This window comes from Stegodyphus dumicola, chromosome 1 (assembly GCF_044657685.1).
Source record: "Stegodyphus dumicola isolate Sdum_Otavi_A_Nest chromosome 1, ASM4465768v1".
Taxonomy (NCBI): Eukaryota; Metazoa; Arthropoda; class Arachnida; order Araneae; family Eresidae; genus Stegodyphus; species Stegodyphus dumicola.
This window is the reverse complement of record NC_140768.1, coordinates 163,183,647-163,204,766: the sequence shown is the minus strand read 5'-3', so window position 1 is coordinate 163,204,766 and position 21,120 is coordinate 163,183,647. Positions and strand designations below refer to the sequence as shown.

General features: G+C 35.7%; 1 protein-coding gene across 1 annotated transcript in view; it reads left to right on the top strand.

Moving 5' to 3' along the window:
* Positions 1-21,120, top strand: part of LOC118185821 (uncharacterized) — a 781,755-nt gene that overhangs the window by 112,073 nt on the left and 648,562 nt on the right. Inside the window, exon 2 of the mRNA XM_085822881.1 lies at positions 935-1,274. The gene's annotated coding sequence lies outside the window, so the exon portion shown is untranslated. The remainder of the gene's footprint in view (positions 1-934; positions 1,275-21,120) is intronic.

Sequence of the window (21,120 nt, the reverse complement as noted above, 5' to 3'; positions counted from 1 at the left end):
TCGCCAGTATTACGTGGGCTCGGACGCTTAACCCTGAGCAGCCAACCACATCAAGCTGAGTACAGAGCACTTACCTCTCTCTTCAGCGAAGGGCCAGCCCCGACCCCCTCAGTTGGGTTAACCGCTTGACGGAACAGGGCCAATCTTTGCCAATCCCCATAAGTCCAAATGTATGAAACGATCTTCCTGCGGGATTCTGAAACCGGCAAGCTCGTGATTTTATATCCCCGTAGCCGGTTTTTCCTTTGTTGAAATGAACGTGGCCTGTTATGACCATGAGACCACTTTGTTTGGTTAGGCGGGTCGGGCTGCGCCCACTATTGATACTGATGCCCTTGTAGCCGAGACTCCCTAGATACAGCCATTATGTTCACAGAGTTCTCTGCATTGAGCCCTCCGCAGGGAAAATGTCAAGTCAGTCAAATATATAGCAGAAAATATAAGGTATTTTCTCCCACTATTCTACATGCCTTCGTGGTTTAACTGTAGCACACTTGTCGCCTATTCGAAAGGTTCGGGTTCGACTCCTGGCAACGGTATTGCTCATTTTCATTGTCTCTTCGAAAAATAAACTGTTTTTACAATGGCGCCCGAACTAAGAGGTGGTGGATGCTGATTCTTCATAACTAGAATTTGGCGATTGGGTCTCCTAACCCCAGTCGCTCTTTAGTTCAGGTTCGAGTCCAGGCGAGGGCATTGCACATTTTTCACGTCTGTGGCATTAAAAAATTAATGACTCTACAGTACAGTGTGCATCAAAGAAATTCTTTCATAATTCTTCTGCTTAAATAGAAGAATCAAAATGCATTTTCAATAAAATTTTGTAATTATATTGCTGCTGTGATATGTTATTATCAGTTTCGTTACTAAAACAAATTAATTGTTTTTGTTATCACAAGTGGTTCTAAATTTTACTATTTTCTCTCTCCCTTAGACTGAAGTAATTGACGAAAACCGTAACTGATAGAATGGCTTTTATCCTGCACATAATTAGTGACATCTTTGACAATCGCAGAGACTTTCAAGCCATTCTTCGTGCCCTCTATTTGTGAGTTCGAGCACAGCATTTTCTGCGGAATAGGACAATAATCAAAGCCTCCCGTGTTTTCGATTCTTCAGTGCATGAGTTGTGTGCCATGCGGGGAGCAGCCCTGTGAAGCCCTCAATGTCCTGGATTCCAAGGGCGGCTATTCGTACGGTGTTGCCCCCTTTAGCGGATGTCAGCTGTTTGGAACGCACTAGCGTCGCCTTGCTGCTGCCAATCGCCGCAGAAGGTAAGATGATACTTTAGTAATGTTTGAAAAAGCTTAAATGCTTACTGTTAAACATAGAAAATGCCGTGGTTCGCAAAGCAAATTTTTATCACTGAGATATGCAGAGATACACGCAGTTACATGCAAGCAGAATTAAGTAAGTACAAGCACTAGCAGCCATAAGCGGTTACAGAGGTCATATATATAACTTTATAATAGATCATGGTTTAACAAATCATAAACAAGACACAATAAATAACCAATCAAAAGAAACATACAGAATGGGATTAAATTTCAGAATAACTCGGACCTGGCAGAAAGCTAATGAATGTATCGGACTTGACAGAAAGCTATACTTCCTTTTAACCAGTAAGAATGCGATTACAAATATCTCAACACTCCCCCTTAATCGCACATTATACAAAACATAAAAGAATTACACAGTTTTTAAACAGCTCAATGATAACAGTTCATAGAATTTTGTATTGGACAAAGCCTTAGTTAACATATCTGCAATTTGTAAACCTGATTGTACATATTCAATTCTAATATTATTTTCCTTAACAGTCTTACGAGTGAACTTTAATTTTATATCTATATGTTTCAACCTACCTGAAAAGTTTTCATTAACAATACTTTTGATACATGACTGGTTATCCTCAAAAATATAAACATTTTTAACACTGGAAATTTCATTTACTACATTTTTTATCCATAAAACATCTTGAATACCTTTACATAAAGCAATTATTTCAGCTTCTGTTGATGAAAGTGCAATATACTTTTGTTTGTTACAGCACCACATAATAGGACAGTTTGAAAACATTATAAAGTAACCAGTAATTGATTTCCTATCTCGAGTATCTCCCCCCCCAATCTGCATCTACATACAAACACAAGTTTGCCCTTTGCAAATCACCCTTTTTGTATATCAATTTTAAATTTAAGGTGTTTTTCAAGTACCTAAGAATTCTTTTTAGAGCACACCAAAAACATCAGTAGGATGCTCCTGCAGTTGGCTCAAGCAATTTACTGCAAAAATAATATCTGGCCGTGTGATATATGCTAAGTAAAGATCCAATTAATTCTTTGTATGGGCCATGAAATGCATTTCCTTTCTGAAAATCAGCTGCTGTAGATTTTTGTTCAATGGGAGTTTGGGCTGTTTTACAATCAGACATTTTAAATTTATCAAGTAATTTTTCAATATATGGTTTCTGATCTAAATACAAACAACCAGACTCAAATTTAAGTCTAATACCCAAAATTTCCGAGACAATTTCAGATTTTGACATTTTAAATTCATTTGATAACAATGGATATTATAATATTTGTTTCTTTTACATCTGAATCTGCAATTAATAAGTCATCTACATAAAGAGCCATAATTACTTTCTTACAATTTAAATTTCTGATAAAAATACATGGTTCAGAGTTCAATTGCTTAAGATCTAATTTAATAACAAAATTAAGAAATTTCTGATACCATTGTCGAGGAGACTGTTTAAGACCATATAAACTCTTTTTAAGTTTACATTTCTTACCACTCATATCATCATATCCTTTTGGCTGGTCCATGTAGATGGTTTCATCTAACTTACCGTTCAAGAAAGCTGTCTTGACATCTAAAGTAAAGGTTTGCAGACCTTCATTATTGATAATTACCAGGATTAAACGTAAAGAGCACATACTAATCACTGGAGAAATCGTTTCTGTATAATCTACTCCTTCCTTTTGCATAAAGCCACGAGCAACAAGCCTCGCTTTGTAAGTTCCATCTCGTTTTTTAAGTAGAATCTATTTGTAGGAAATGGCTCTTTTATCAGGGGGTAAACTTTGTAGATCCCAGACGTCGTTATCTTCCATAGATTTCATTTCCTCATCCATAGCTCTTTTATATGGTTCTTGTTCTACTTGTGGTAGATTTACAATATCTTCAAATGTCAGACTGTCTTGTGCAAACATTACTTGGTAAATTTCAGGATCAGGATACCTAACTGCCTGTTTCTTTTCTCTTGAAGATTTTCTTTGTTCCTCCTTCTTATTTGCAGCATTTAATTCGCCGTTATCAGTGTCTGAAATTGATTTGTCTTCATTTTTAATGTCATCATTGTCATTTTCACTCAAATCAGAACTATCGGAAATATATTTTTGATTTTCTACTTTCTTCTTTTCTTCATTAAATTTAACATTTCTGGAAACAATGATGCGTCTTGTTTCTGGAATCATTAAACGATATCCCATTGTGGAATAACCTACAAATATCATTCTGATAGATTTTTCATCTAGTTTCTTTCTTTGCGATGGTGGCACTAGATTATAAGCATCACAGCCAAATACGCGCATGTTTGTTAAATCAGGATCTTCACCATACTTCAGAAAGTAAGGAACACGATTTTCAATTGAACCATTTGGGAGTCGATTATTTATGTAAGCAGCCGTAAGTACTGCTTCACCCCAAAGAAATTTTGGTAATTTTTGCCTTTTTTTTTTTTTTTGGTAATTTTGCCAAATTCAAATAGTAGTAAGTATGCATCCCCTGCAATATCTCTAAAAGTATCATTGTTCTAGCTTTTTCCAGTAGAGTTCTATTTGCTCGTACAGCAACACCATTTAGAAAAGGTGTATAGGGCGGTGCAGGATCTATTTTTACACCTGCTCTTTTAGCAACTTCATGCAATTATCCACTGACATATTCTTTAGCATTGTCACAGCGCAGTTTTGTAACAGTTGGATTCAATTTAAAGAATAGTTTGAGTTCATGAGCAATGTCACTTTTTCTTTTGAGCAGTCTGATTTCCATAAATCTCGAATAGTCATCAATTATAGTCATGAAATACCTTTCCCTATGGAGTGTTTGAGTTTCTATTGGACCACATATATCAGTGTGTATAGTTATAAGAGGTTTGGATTCTTTTATGCGAGGACCCTTTCCTATAGGCAAAGAACTTTGTTTGGCACGAACACATACTTCACACTTCCTTGTGAGAAGACATATGAGAAGTTGCACCAGAATCAATAATAAATTGATCATGCACAAGATTTCCAGCCATAAGAGATATTGCAGGGGATGCATACTTACTACTATTTGAATTTGCCTGCTTTTTAGAATTATTATTATTCACTTTTAAATATTATTACTTATTCACTTTTAAAATGACCAGTTTTCCCACAGTTATGACAGACGCAGTTCTTTTTCCTACAAAATTTAACAGAATGTCCTTTTCTTTTACAATAAGTACAAAAGAAATCTTTACGAGCACTAATAAAAACAGAGTTATCTGTATTTGGTTTAGAATGCTTATTTTCATTTTTATAATCAAACATAAGAGATTCACAATCAATAAGTCTACTTGTAACAAAATCTAAACTCAAATTATTGCTTGGCCGATTCTCTAGAGATGCCTTAATATTTTCATATTCCTTTGGCAAAGACATTAAAATGTAAATAATAATATCACAGTCACTTACTTCAGAGCCAGAGACGCGTAGACTACTCACCAGGTTCATTATGCTGTCAATATGCTGTCTCATTGACACATCCTTGGATTTCCTTATGGTAGCTAGACGCTTACGCGTTAAAAGTTGACTCACTGCACCTTTAGCGCTATACGTAGCTTGTAGTTTCTTCCATATTTTACATGTCTTCACGTTGAAGTGAAGCAATAACATTATCACTTAGAAGCGCAAGTATTAAGGCATAAGCCTTTTTTGATTTCAAAACATCTGCAACTCTGTCCGCAACTGCTTCTGTTTCCAAAAACGTATCCAATTCCCTTGCCGTAAATACTGCTCGAACTCTTCGACACCAAACAGTAAAGTTATTAGCACCGTCAAATAGTGCGACATCAAACGCTTCCCTTTCACTTCCGGAAAAAGCCATCATTCACGATACACCAAATCAAAATCACGCGAACGATAAATTATTACACTGAAGGTTCAATTAGAGAACTATCAGGGAATTCTAACTTTTGAAGGAACCACGCTCTGCTGTTAAACATAGAAAATGCCGTGGTTCGCAAAGCAAATATTTATTACCGAGATATGCAGAGACACACGCAGTTACATGCAAGCAGAAATAAGTAAGTACAAGCACTAGCAGCCATAAGCTTGTCTTTTGTCTTTTGAATGGTTAGAAGGCAATTAGCAGCCTCTGCTGCTTTAACCACCGCTTTTGAAAAAAATGCCCTTAGGCGTTGGTATATATAATTGAAAAAATGGGCGTGTAACGCCGCGCCTACTAGGCGAAGCTGAAGCAAATACAAAGGTATATAGAGTGAAAAAGCATCTGGGAGCTGTTCGAGCTGTGACAAAAGATATAACTAGCTGAAAAGTATGCTTAATAAAGTATTTGAAAAAATAAACATTAAGTAATTTAAATTAAGTATGCTTTTGAAACAGGTTCAGAATGAAATGGATCGTAATTATACTGGTGGGAGTGGCTCAAATGAGGAATAAGTCAACAGTAACATATTTCTGGTGAATTTCAAGAGTTCTCGTACGAGAAATGTTAAAGTCATATAAATTAACAGTATTCACAAACAGTTCACACTGTACAAAATTCTGGAATAAACACACTAGCAGCCATAAGCGGTTACAGAGGTCATATATATAACTTTATAACAGATCATGGTTTAACAAATCATAAACAAGACACAATAAATAACCAATAAAAAGAAACATACAGAATGGGATCAAGTTTCAGAATAACTCGGACCCGGCAGAAAGCTAATGAATGTATCTTGACAGAAAGCTATACTTCCTTTTAACCAGTAAGAATGCGATTACAAATATCTCAACACTTACATTTGTTTTCTCGAAAGCTTTTTGCGAAATATTTTTTACGAATATTTTACGAGTATTTACAACTTTTACGAAATATTTAGCCCTCTTAATGCTTTTAAGTGTTTTCCCAAAACCTTTTTACGAAATAATTTTTACGAATATTTACTATCAATTGTTTTCACGATAGCTTTTTAGGAAATATTTTACATGCATATTTTCCCAAAATTTACGACTTTTACGAAATGTTTAGGTTAATGCTTTCAATTATTTTCCCGAAAGCTTTTACGAAATATTTTTTACGAATATTTACGACTTTTACGAAATATATAGCTCCCTTAATGCTATCAATTGTTTTTCCGAACGCTTTTTAAGAAATATTTTTACGAGTATTTACAACTTTTACAAAATATTTACGTCTTTTTCCACGTAAATATTTCGTAAAGAAATGTACGAAATTACGTGTTTTTCCAAAAGCTTTTTACAAATATTTTTTATGATTATTTACTATCAATTGTTTTCCCGATAGCTTTTTAGAAAATATTTTATGTGCATATTTTAAGAATACTTACGACTTTTACGAAATATTTAGCTCTTTTAATTCCTTTACTTGTTTTCCGAAAGCTTTTAACGAAATATTTTTACGAATATTTACGAAATATTTAGTTCTCTTAATGCTTTAAAATGTTTTCTCAAAAGCTTTTTCACAAAATATCTTTTACGAATATTTTACGATTTTTATGGAATATTCACGAAACGTTTTTTGAAAACAGTGAAATTTAAAAATGATTCCTTCTAACAATTCTAATAAAATGCCGTGCGACGGTTTTAAATATAGGGTGGTTATAATTAAAGTGACCCTATTTAAACCCACTAGAACCTATTCTACTTATTGAATTTTGATAAAATTTGGTATACATGTTATATGGACTATGGGGAAACGATTTCACCAATAAAAAATAGTTCGCCATAAACCCATTTTGCAGTTCCTTTAAACGACGATATCCACGCAATACAGCTAAGCTATCACTGTCCTTCTGATAAAAGAGTTTTACCGGTAAAGCTCGATATTTCTTCTGTAAGGGCATGATTAACGACGAGAAAGACACGCAGAATGATTTTCTAACTCTGACTGCAAGTCTCTTTATAGGTTTGACGAATATATATAAAGAATATTGCCATCTGGGGGTCAAAATTTGAACAATTTTTTTATTTACAGAAATCTTTTCCCCGTAGTTCATATAACGTATATACCAAGTTTCATCCAAATCCGATAGGCAGAACGGGTCCTACAGGTCAGTAATGGGCACAGCCCCGGTCCCCCTAGCCGACGCAAGTCGGCCACATGACCATAAAAGGGGCTAGCCCGTCTAACACAAAAACGAGGAGCCATCGAGCCGGCCGTGCCCACACAAAATAAGAAATAAAACAATGACTAAATCAATAAGTTTTAACTAACATTCTTAAAAATCATCCGAGAAACAAGGCCCGAGCTCCGAGTAACATAAAAAGTTAAGAAGGAAACATAACAAACCAAAAAATACAAATACAAATGGTTGCAAGCAAATAAAAACTTTTTAACATTCATTCATACAATAAAAGGATCCTACAGGTGTCTGAATAGGGTCACTTTAATTATAACCACCCTGTATAATGTTGGTACACACTATTGTATCATATATAGTGAAGTTTTGGCAAGGGCGTTTAATATATTATATTGAAAAACACATGTCTGCCAATACTTACACAATTGTTCAAAATAATTTTTCGAACTTTTACTGGCGAGGTATCCCTGTCATATAACTATTAGTAAAATACCGTAGCAGAGTCACCAAAAAAGAATTCCATTTACAAGCTTAGGGAGAAATGTAAGAATGCAGAACTCTTTAATGTGGACTCCGTTAAAGGATTTTAACTTCACAGAATACGTGAACAGCAGTTTTGAACGTTACTGTGAACACGATTGACAGCAAGAATTAAATGTTTTGAACAGCTATACGAGATTTATCAGAAGTTATTGACTGTAAAAGGACAGTTAATGGAAAATGTTGTCCATGGTGTCATATGCTGCTGAAAGGAATAATTTCGAGAAATGCTTTGAAATATGGTGCAAGGATTGGTAGAAATACATGACAATAATAATATAGTAACATACTGGGCCTCTTACCGTATTTGAAAATAATACCGACTTTCAGCCTTAGCCTATTAACCGCCATGATCCCTATTTGGGGTTTTGTCCTATTTGGGTAGCGGAAATTGACAACTTTAATTAGTTTAGCAACAATGGTTACTTTTTTACATTGTTGCTTAAATCTTTCTCAAGCTTTTCACGAGTTTTTGAGTAGTAGTTATATGAGCGAGCTGGATATTATTATTTGGGAGAAGTAGCAGCATTTTGATGAGTTTCGAGATTTCAATATTTTCAAAACGCTGTACGTATTATTACGTACATATTGTTACGAAATGTACAGGCGCGGTAAGATGGCTTCCCCGCAAAGCAGTTTTAGGGTTGCCATAAAATGGCAAGGGACGGCAAAGTTGCCATATTTGGCGAGAAATCGAACATTTGGCGACAAAATTGGCGATATACCATGGACGGTAGAGGAACCTTCTGGAACGAATTCTTACCGGTTTAGCCCAGAATGTTCCCGAACACAAGCCGAAAGCTATATAAAACTCTACTGGTCCGCAGTCAGTGTGTGTGTGCCTTGTCTAGAGTCTAGTATATCTCCCGTTCTACTGGGCCAATTGACGAATTCAAATCGCGTTTTGCATTTGTCGAAAGCGCGACTTAGGCTATGTATTAGATTTATATATAGCACTGTTCTAATATAGATATTATGACTCAAAATCGGACTTTTCTTAAAATGACATGCCAATGTTTTTCCATATTTTGATTCTAAAACTCAAATTATGCCTAAATATTAAATTGTGTAAAATTTGGTGCTAAATTTAGGGAGAAATTTAAAAAAAATATCTTGGCGTACTTTTTTCAGTTTTCGCCAACAAAACTTTATTTGGCGAACTTCTTAATTTATAGCAACCTATTTTCTTTTCCCTTTTTTCCACTGTAAACGAGCGGTAAAAAAGTCATCTTTCATACTTTCAAATGATTTTAACAAAGTGCATAAACCGCATTTGGCTTTATTATCACTCAAAAACAAGATGCCCAATTTGGAAACCGTCTATTATGTAAATTCATGTATATCTTAGAAAATTTTGAATTAAAAAAACTCCAATGTTTTGCCGGTGTGCCTAGAAATATATCTACTTTAAGATGATGTTAAAAATTTTATAGGTTATAATACAAAATATTTTTCGAAAAATTTATAAAAAATATTTAAACCTACAAATTTTAAAAATAAATTATAAGAAATGTGCAAATTATATTTCGATTAAGCCTTCATTTCTTATTCGGGAAGAAGAAATAATGCAAGTTTAATTAAAAGAAAACAGAAATAAATAAATATATATCAAAGTCTATTAACTGTAACGAGCTAAATCGAAACCTTGGAAAACGTTGATATGCCATTTCAGAAAAAGTCCGATTTTGTGTCAAAATACCAGTATTAGGACAGTGTTATATATAAATGTAATACATAGCCAAAGTCGCGCTTTTAAGACATGAAAAACGCAGCATGAATTGTGTGAATCAGCGCAGTAGAACGGGAAATATAAAACTCCCTCCGCCCTCCCCCTCTTTTTTTTTTTTTTTTTTTTTTCGCAGTGTACTTCCTTTCCAATTCCTGAGTGCTGCCGTGTTCTCTAATGGTTTTAGAATATATTTACTACTATTTATAATCAATGTGGATTTTATTTTCCGGTGAGGGCTAACCCTTACCTCTGCTATGATCCCCGTTTGGGGCTCATGGCAGATTCTATTCATATATTCCAATTTTCAGTCTCTATGTCAATCTAGACACCCCAAAATTGATCTAAACTGAGAGAAAAAGGTTTGAAAGTTATTGGATTAGTAACGGGATATTATTAAGTTCCTACCCAGGTTTCAAAGAAAAGAGCAACAAAGAATATTCTGCCATCGCTTGCGGAATCCTCATTTTCAGGCATATTGGTTCAGTTTCCGTCAAGTCGACCTTGTTGTTACAGCAATGTCGATTCTGTCTCGTCATCTCAGGCAGTTTTGGTGTTTCTCGTAACATGGCTTAGCTGAACCATACATAGCGTTACTCTGTAGGCCGAATCCCAAGCTAAGAGATAAGTTCGATCCTCTAATGCAATCAACAACGCATCCGAGTGGTGCGTTGCAGAAGAAGCCAAATGTACTTGGGTACGAGGTGATCGGCCTGTCACTATTTTCCGCTGTGTCTTCAATTCTTATATGAATAATGTTTAAAATGTGACGTAAAATGGAAAATTAACATTTGCCAAATAATGCAAATATTCCCTATGCTCTTTCTTGTTTAACCTGGATTTCATTTAATCATATCAATTACGTCATTAATTTTCTTCTCCTGAATGAAAAATATGAACATTTCCTATTCGTATGCATTAATTGATCGTTAAAATTGTCTTATGTTTTAAGTTATTGTTTTATGTTCTAAAACCAATAGTTAACCCTTTGTTGCAACATGTCCACTCTAGTAGACAAATGTTTAAATTTGTTTATTCTACTGTAAATGCCTTAACATATTCCATTCCTGTGTTTATTCATTCTGTATTATTAGAACTTTCAACTGTCGATCCTAGATGGCTGTATAGAATCACTAAGTAAAACATTGCTATTTGGAAAATGGCTGCTACTTCTGTTTCTAAGTTAGCTCAATTTCTCATAGTAAACATTATATAATATTGCTTACATTTTCTTATAGTGCCATTTTTTATTCATAGTTAGTCATTTTAGACATTTTATTTTAAATGTCAGTTTCAGTAAAATGTGGAGTGAGTAGATAAAGATCTACCGAAAAGAATGAATTGAAACCCAAATATACTGCTTATCAAGAGAAGATGGTAATGATCACTGCAAAAAAGGCAAGTGCAATGACCGTAAATCATTGGGAAGAGGTTTGTATGCATGTACGTATATGCATGCTGTCCATTGTAGTGAGCAAACTGTAGTAATTATTTAAAACGAAATTTGAATAAAAAATTTCTTTAATTATTACTAAGGTTATTTTAAGTAGAAAAAATACAAACATTTTCGTTAGATTAGATAGTTTCTCTAGATTATTTGTATGCAGCAAAGGGTTAATCATTCAAAGAAATTTTAAATCTTTATTCTATAAATTTGTCTTATAAATTTCATTTCGAACTTTGCCTAGGAAGCATTCGCTTGTTAAAAGTTCTCGAAGACACAAACATTAAATAGCATTTATTACGAGTATTAGTTAATCTGAATATAAATGCAATACAAAGTGCTTGCTTGGTCATCTGCCCAAACCACAGCTTGAATCTGAGCCAGCACTGAAATTAAATTCTACACCTAGCATATTGCTAAGAAAGCTACAGGCGCGGTGAGATAGCTTCCCTGCAAAGTTGGGTTGCCAGTTTTGGCGAAAAATCGCCCATTTGGCGACATTTGGCTACAAATTTGGCGATATACCGTGGACGTTTGGAGAACCTTCTGGAACGAATTCTTACCGGTTTAGCCCAGAATGTTCCCGAAAACAAGCCGAAAGCCATATAAACCCTGCTGGTCCGCAGTCAGTCAGTGTGTGCTTCATCGAGAGTGTGTGTGCCTCGCATACAGTGCAAGAGAATCAGTAGCGAGTTAGTGTCTCATCTAGCGAGTCAAACCCTGCGGAGTCGATCGAGTTGATAGCCGGGCGGCGAGTGCCGAGTGGGTCTTCGAGTGCACCGAAGGAGTCTCTTAGTGTATCGCGGTTAGTGCGTCGTCGAGAGAGCGTGTTGAGCTTCGGGTACGGCTGAACCGAAGAGTCGGGAGCTGTGCTCGTGTGTCGTCGAGTGCATCGCGAGTTGTAGCGTGGAGAGTCTCGAGAGTACTTGTAGTTCCAAGAACGACCAAGCAGAATCGGGAACTGTACTCCGGAAAGCAGAGTCGGGTGCTTTCCAGGAAGCTGTCTCCATCGTTATAGCCTGATTACCAGAAGGCTGTGTCGCTGATCGTGTCAGCGTGTGTATAGTAGTTCATCGACACATATAAAGTGTGTTTTGGAGCTGTCCTGACAGTACTGGCTAATAAAGTGTGTTTCGATACTTCATCCAATGTCGTCGTTACTCACTCCAAATCCACACGAACACCGTGTGAATGTGAAGGAAGAAAATAACGTAACAACTAGTGTCAGAAGAATAGGAAAAACGTAACAATATTGAAGTTTGTGTTTTTTGATTCAAGATAACCTTGAAATTCAAGTTAAAGGCACATCGTAATTAAAATATTTTTTACATTAGCAATTGCTCTGTACTTAAATACCAAAAGAGAAAGAAGGTAAAACGGGTTTTAAAAATGTATTAGTTGGTTCAATAAACGCGTCGGGATTTAAAGTTTCAGATTTATTACTTTCTTATACGAAGTCAAGGAAGTATTGTAACCGCAAACCATATCGGGCATCATATTTAACGAAAATATCCATTTTGACCGCTATCGAAGGCAATTTTACGATATTTTTGCGTGACATCTGTCCCTAAGGGCAGAATGAAGGACTTTTTCCCCAAAATGGGTTGCGAAAAGGATTTAAAATGGATTCAGAAAAGATTTTTTTTTCCTGACGTCTCTACATACCTACATATGTATGTATCTCGCACAACTCAAAAACGAGTAGCCTCAGAAAGGTGAAATTTAGCATATAGAACTAGTATAACATGAAGTTGTGCACATTCCTTTTTAGTTCCAATCGGCCTTACCAAAAAGTATATAAATGTATATATCCTCTGTTATTCGACTCCGAGAGCTCAGTTTTTTTATTCGCATATATTGCTAAATTGTGAATTTCTTTAGTTAAAAATGATTGAATTATGTTGTTCTTATCTTTCAGTTTGGGTTTTGATGTTTAGTTAATCTGCATGCAAAATTTGTAGAATTATCAAAAATTTAATAGTTGTTTAATTGCCGCTAATCTTAATTTTTTATAGTAGCAGCTATATTTGTTTACATTTGAAACTTAGCAGAATAGCGAATTAATCCAGTTTCTGTACCTTCAGTGTCTTTTTGCAGAATGGTACCAAAAGTAAACTTTCAGTTTTATTAACCGAAAAATTTGCTTTCTTTCCTGCTGGCCGAAGTGCTTGTTTTTGCGTAGAAACTTTAATTTTAATGGAAAAAAAAATAAATGGTTTTAAATTGTATTTGGTCTTTTATAATTGTTTTTACGTTTTTCAGTTTTTAATGAAGATATTTTGAGGTTTTTATGCATTTTTGGCCTTGCCGCGAAGTGAGAACTGAACTAATTGAACGAGAAATCTATCTCTAATGAAGTTATAGGAAATAAATTTAAATGAAATGCAGCGAAAAATGAATATAATTTAATATTCCATCTAAGGAGGTCACGTGATACCCACATTAGAATTTATTTAAAGATACATAAAAGGATAATGTAGCCATAAAAAACTTATTTGCACCGTTTATCAGAAAGACACCGAATAAATATTTCCACGCATGTAAAGCGCAGCACGTGATGCTCTGTCTCTCCAAATATCTCCTCTAGTATTTAAAAGTAAAAAGAAGATTAACTAATAACAGAGATCAAAGCTTTAAGCCGACAACAATTTTCCCTAATTGAGTACGAGTTTAGTTGTTTGTGTGAGACCTTTCAATTTCTCTTTTATCTTTAACACCGTTCTTTTTTCCTCTCTTTATTTAAATCTTTTCTTACCCTAGGATAAATAATGATCGTGATTAATTACGTTCCCGGAGCAAGAAAATTAAAAATCTGTGTGTCGTATTCTGACTCCTCAGTAAGCTGGAACGTGTCACAGTAGCAGTAGAAAGATTAAGGACACGTCACTATCCGAAACCGTAACTTATCGCCTGATAAAAAAGGGGGGTTCAAATTTTGACCTTGTTGAGCTGGGTAAGGAAGTTCGAACGCGCTATTTACGACGTCAAGAAAAGAATAAAATTTAATGCCGCTCGCCTGCTTAAAAAGGAAGAAATTTTTATTACTCCTGAGAGAAGAAATATTGCTTACAATCTTTGAAGGAGCAGATCCTCGGAAGAGAGTAGTTCTTTGGATATTTAGAAGAAATTCTTGCATGCTGATGTTTTTGTGATGTATGTATATAACGAAGAACGTCTGTTTGTGTGTTTGTTTGTTCACGATAAACTATACACTACTACAGCTATCGTCAGCAAACTTCCTACCATTTTTTTCTGGATCCTGGGAAAGGACGAAGTCTACATTTTTCAAAAAACGAATAGCTAAAATCAGAGATATTAATTAAAAATTCTGAAAACGCTCGCTTTCGCCCTCATTTTTTCGTGTTGCAACAGTCTCGCGCCTGGAGATAAAATTCTGCTTTATTTCGAGAAGTGTTGCCACTGCTCACTTTCAAATCGTAGAGTTTGTTAATAAAAAATTTGTAAAGTTTACAAAATCTCTCTATATAAAGAAGAATGCCTGTTTGTGTGTTTGTTCGCGTTAGTTGATTTCTGATCCATTATGCTCCATTTTTTGCCACATTTAATCGACTAAAATTGAATATAGGTAAAATATTGGATGGAACTTGTGCTTTTACGAGTATTTAATTAGAAAGACGACCATAAATCAAAACTGTGTGCCATTGTTGCTGATATAATGAGAGAGAATTACTTAATTTTTCTATAAAACAATTGTATATGTGTTCTATAAAGCATCAGACTGAAAAAGGCTTCTGATGGTTCAGACTGAAAAAGGCTTTTTCAGTTTATATTTGTTATTTTCAGTTTCATATTTGATAAAATTCGGATCTATTTCCCATCACGCGATTGAGAAAACAGATTATTATTTTGTGTTCCTCCTAAGGCACTGCATGGAAGAGAGGGAATGGAGTACTTTCTTTTCTCGGTGGAGTACTTTCTAAGGGAATCTGGCTCGTATTAACACGCTACACATGAGGAAAAACACGAAAACCTCCATGCAGCGAGGCCATCCGCTGGATTCTAACCTCGGACCGATCGGTTCAGTCGTTCCTGGAGGTCAACACGCTCTCTCGACGATGCACTAACCGCGATACACTGCGAGATTTTTTCTGTGCACTCGACGACCCACTCGGCACTCGCTGCCCGGCTGTCAACGCGATCGACTCCGCAGGGATTGACTCGGTAGACGGAGACCCCAGCTCGATACTGACTAACTCTCTGCGTACCAGCAGGGTTTATATAGCTTTTGGCTGGTGTTCGCGAACATTCTGAGCTAAACCGGTAAGAATTCGTTCCAGAAGATTCTCCATCCGTCCGTGGCATATCGCCAATTATGTCGCCAAATGGACGATTTCTCGCCAAATGTGGCAACTCTGCCTTTACTTGCCATTTTATGGCAACTCTAAAACTGATTTGTAGGGAAGCTATCTTATCGCGCTTGGACATGTCGTAACAATATATGCATGTAAGATAAAAAATATGAAAGCGAACTTCTAAATTTAATTCACTATAACATTTTTTATTTTATTTCATTTGAGAACTTCATCTCTCTTTCCCAAAAGTAGCACTGTAAGTCTAACCTGCGTCATTCAAATTAATAATGCGATCCTACCATCCATCCAAAAATCTATCGCTGAATGCAGATATCTCTTGCACAATGAAAATTAATTGTAAACCAAAATCTTTGACTCTCTTCCGTTTCTTCCTTTGCATTACTACTGCGACACTTTTTTTCTTCCCGCTTATGCCATCATGCTATTCAGACGCTACGCTTTTATCGCAATAATATCAAAATTGTATATGTTCTTTAGTAGGCACGAGTAGAATGCCAAGTGATTGTGGCCAGAAAATGTGAATTTAAACAAAAAAGGAAGGGCTCATTTTAAATTTGTCATGCTATAATTTTGCAATTTCTTACACCAGTTTCGGTCTGTATTGATTGAACTGATTAAAGACATAGATTTCTTTGATTGTTTAAGTTTTAAACTTTAACATGTGTCTTTATTAGTTCAGAAATAAGCCGATTTACTTAAAACCTTTTTTCTATTTCTCATCTTTTACTCCTTTATATACATCCTAAAAAATAATCTACATAAATTTTGCATGGTTTAGAAATGTCTATGATATTTATGAAACCCGTACAATTCCTACATCTACATTCGCATCTAATCGCCCCTCTCAACAGTGGGAGGAATCCTAATTACAAATTTTAATCTTGGCCTATCAGTTTGGGAGCTGCAAGGGGAATTAGGAATATGCAAATTACACAGGATCTGGCGCAATTTCCTTCGCCGTAGGTTCTGACAATTAAGCGTGAAACCATGCGAATTATCATTTTCTTCTTTTTGTTTTTGTTTTTCTTTTTCCGAGGGTGAGAAATAATTTGTCGGAGGTCGGCAGATCAGCCAACTGCCGCGCACTGTAATTACAGCTTGAGACAGGACTTTATTTGTCATAGGTGAAGGAAGAGTTTATTTTTATTTTAAATTTCGCGGAATTCCAAATGAATTTTGGCAACGTATTAGCCACCGTCTTATAGTTTGTTAAGTACTGAAAATGTTGTTTAGAATTGTTATTCGTTTTTATATAATTATAAATATGTACATTAAAACTCAAACTATCCGAATTAATTGGGAGCGGAACCCTTTCGGATAATTAAAAATTCGGATAATTAGATTTTTTCTGAAGAAAGGGTCTACGTATATTTTAATTAATTACTGCATATACCGCATGTTGAAAATGGGAGAAAAAAATACTTATTTTTAAAGAAAAAGAGGTTTTAATTAATAAATATGAAAAGGTAACACTTTTATATACATGTTATATAGTATACTGTACAGTACTTACAAGTGCTGAAAGTCATGCTGAACATATCGGTCAAAGTTAAGCTGATTGACGAACACCTTGCGTGCTTAGAATTTCTTAGCCAGCCGTTAGCGTAATGGCAAACCGCACATTGAGTTGATCAATGTTAAACGAATTTCGCTTACTGCGCATGCCCAGAATAGAATTTGGCGCTATTTTAAAAGAAGATAAATACGGTATATGGTTGATATTGTGTTATCTGGGCGTAAACAGTTCGAGGTTTTAAAATTTCTTAGGTTGTAAGTTGCTTCATTTCTTAGAGTTTAAATATCGATTGTAAACTACGCAAAATTTCGTTTAAGAAGGATCACAAAAGAGGAAATGTTACAAGATATATTAGCTGAATGTTTATTGATTATACTTCTGAGGAATGAAAGCAACTGAATATTAACCAGACGTTCCCTTCGTATATACTTTCACAAATTAAGGAATAAATCTAGTTTAAATTACTGAATTAAAGTCAACTAATTTATATTAAATGTAATGTTTCTGAACAAAATAAACCAAAATAAAATGAAACAGAAGCACATGCAATAAGCACACAACAAATTTCCGTAGTATTGCAATTGTAAAAACAGTGAAACCAACATGACTAACAGGATGACTAACAGGCTTGTGTAGTGTTGTTTTATGCCCACTTAGTTCCCAGTATTGTTGTGTAGAGAATTTGTCTCATAGCGTTTTAAAAAATAGGTGAATGATTTTCTGATTTATGGAAATCTTAATTTTATTTGATTCTGAATTATTTATTTTAATGCTTTAATTTTGGGGAAAAACAGATGCTTCTGGGAATATTATTTAGTTTAAAAGAATATTATTTATTTTCTTTCATTTGCAATTTTTGTACAAGCTTTGATTTATTGTGAAAAGAAGCAGGGAAAGGGAAGCAAATTTTGCAGTCATGATTTCGCGCGCTTTGTCCTTTAGAATGTTCTAGAAGGAATTTCATTGTGTAGTTGACCTTAAGACAGGAAGTACGTGACAGAAGGGTCAGAGGTTGCTACTTGACTTTAAATGTAAATCATTCAGGTTTTTGGCGATTGAGGGTCCGGTTGTTGGCTAAGTGAAGAAGGGCGCGCATGCGCGATCACCCTTATTTCCGCATTCAGGGGTTGAAAACGCAAATTTTGCCCAAATTAAGGGGGCGATAATTGAAGCCTTAGTGGGAGCCCGCGTTTGTGGAGGAGAGGAAGAAAATTCGAGTTTGAATCACTTTTTCGTGTGACATTTCGTGCGAGACTTGGCGAGACGTACTTGCTTGTTGAACTTACTTTTGGACGTTACTTTTTGCTCGATTTTGGACTAGTTTTGTTGAAGGATTTAAGACTTTCAGGATTAAGACTTTTTGCCGGACTTCCAAGGCTGAAGGATTTGTTATGCTTCTGTGGTTGAAGAGGTGGTAATTAAGGCGGATCGTGGCGGACACTATCCGGCCGTCGCTTTGCTGTCGAAAAGAAAAAAAAATGATACAGCGAATTTCCAAAATTATTGGCCAAGTTCCACCCCGGCCAGCGTGAGATTTTATACTCGACATCCTGACTGCGATCTTGAAGATTCTGCTCGGGTGCTGGTTCGAGGGCTTGTTTTCCTGCAAGGCTGTGCAAGCGGATTGTGTTGCCGAAAAAGGAATGGAGTGAGGGTTATTAGGAATTGCGGCTAGTGGCACCGAAAAGCGTGAGACTCCTTAGACGCCTGTGTTCCCCTTACGGAATGAATTTTTTAGGAATTATGGTGGAATTATAACCCATTGAATTTTCTCCCAGAATGCAAGGCCAGCCCAATACCTTTCCGGGTGCGTTTCAAGTCGTCATAAACACAGATATATGTTTTATCAATTTTCCTTAGAAGTTTTGGAAATTGGAACTTTACCTAAAATTGAATCTTAAATTCAGTCTACTGAAACTGAATTGCTTCCTTTTTACCCTTCTTAACTTACTGAGACAAACCTTAAGGTCTTTATATGAATAAGAATGTAATAATTTAAGTTGTATGTGTAATCTTCCTTAGAACAGATGTGAATTGCAAATAATATGTTTTCCTTAATCTCTTAGAAATTATAGATCGGGTACCCGTTAAATTAAAAGAGTCATTTAATAGATTTGAAAATCATGAATTTAAATGTAACAAAAAGTAAATGACAAATTGAAGAATTCCCCTGTGTCTAAAATAAGTAAATGAAAAGGTAACACAATTAAGAAATTAGACTCTCTGATGAGGATAAGATTTAATTTTTATTGTGAGGAATTTGAATAAACTGATATTTAATCTGGAAACTTATGTGTTCTTTATATTTGTTATGTGGTTTTCTTATATGTATATTGATTTTACATGTTGTTTATTCGATCCTCTCACGGCGCGTTCCTGGATGCATTTTCACAACGCAATGCATTAAAAATTCACTTATACGATCACTAAAAGTTTGGTAATTAGCAAACTTTTAAGAGTTTAGTTTCTCAGTTGCTTTTTTAGTTAGTTGCGGTTTCACCTGTCTGTTTCTGCATTAGTTTCCTCCCTAAGTGGAAGTAGTAACACTGCATTGGTGCCCATGATTTTTACGGCAAAGTATAGAAACAGAACATTGGTGCAGCAGCAATTTAACATTGGTGCCGTGACCTCTGCTTAGTGAAGGATCGAATCAGTAACTGATTTTTGAATTTGTTTATTTTTTATAACTTACTGTTTTAAGAAGGTGCTAAATTTTATGTGTGAGGACTAATTAAGGTTTTGATTTGAATTATGTTTGCTTACTGGTTACTGCAGGATATTAATTCTCTAATTTAATTTAAGAATTCAATTTAAGGTTAGGTAAAGTGTTTTGGTATAAAATTAACTAAAAAGATAGTGTTTTAGTAGGTGTGATTCGATGATTTCATACTGTGCATGTTAGGTTGTTACTAGTACAAAAGTATTATGTTTTAAGAAGGTTTGTGAATTTCAAATTTTGAGGCTTTCGAAATACTCAGTATGTTTTTTAGATGTAATGATCGATACTTATGTTTTCTGTAAAAGTACCGGAGTTGTCAATGAGTGGAGGTTTTTTTTTTTTTTAAGTTTTGCGCGTAACTGGCAGCTGATTAAATTAGCTTGACAATTTGGAAACTTGTTTGAATGATTCAAAACTATTAGAGGGCGATATGTCGAAGAAAACGCGCCGTTCTGCTAGACAGCCTGACCCATCAGTAGAGATGTTGGAAGAGACAGCCACGGGCGTAAAGGGTACTTCAGTTCTTGGCTTGGACCCACTGGAGTCAGTTCCTATTTTTACGGGAGGAGAAAATAGCATTAGCCTAGCTGATTTTTTAGATAGACTCGAACTGATAGCATCACATGTACGATGGACGGAGTCAGATAAAGTTACGGTAATTCGGGTTAAACTTGGGGGGGGGGAAGCCGCGGAATTTGTTAGGAATAATCCGCGTTTGAGGAGCGAAGCTGGTTTTTCCTACCTGGTAGGTGCCTTGAAGGACAGGTTTACAACAGTTCAAAGTCTACATTCCCATATTCGCTCCCTTATACAGGCATTTCAAAAGCCGCGGGAGTCAGTCAGATAATTCGCTGCGCGTATCGAGGCTTTATCTTATAAAACAGTGCCAGTAGAACGGATGGGCGATCCGGCAGCAGAGACTCAGAGACAGGAATTGCTATTATCTGTTTTTCTAGAAGGATTGCATTTGCACCTTAGACGTCTGCTTTTGCCCCATAATCATAAATCATTTGTAGCAGCGAAAAACCACGCAGTTTTGGAGGAAGAGATGTGGATAAAAAACCATGCTGAGGCAGATTTTCAGTCAGCTGAAGTTAAGGCGGTCCATACTACGGGTACGGTAAATTCCAAAGACACTCTTTGCGTTTCAGGTGAAAATGTAGAGCTTGTAGAGGCTATTAGATTGCAACAACAGAACTTAACCCAGTTGACACAGATGATGAATACTTTGCAGAGCCAAATGCAATCTTTGATGGTGCATAATCCTCGGTCGAGGTCCTTACAGCCTAGATGTTTCCGTTGTAACCGGGTAGGACACATAAGCAGAAATTGTTATGTAAATGGCAGGTCTAACAACGAGCAGGGCAGATCAGATCACAGATTTCGACAAAGAGAGGCAGGAACGGCGAATAGACTTAATTCTCATATGGCACCCGAACATTTGGCGGTAGCATCTCAGGATCGAGGTGCAACTGGTAGCA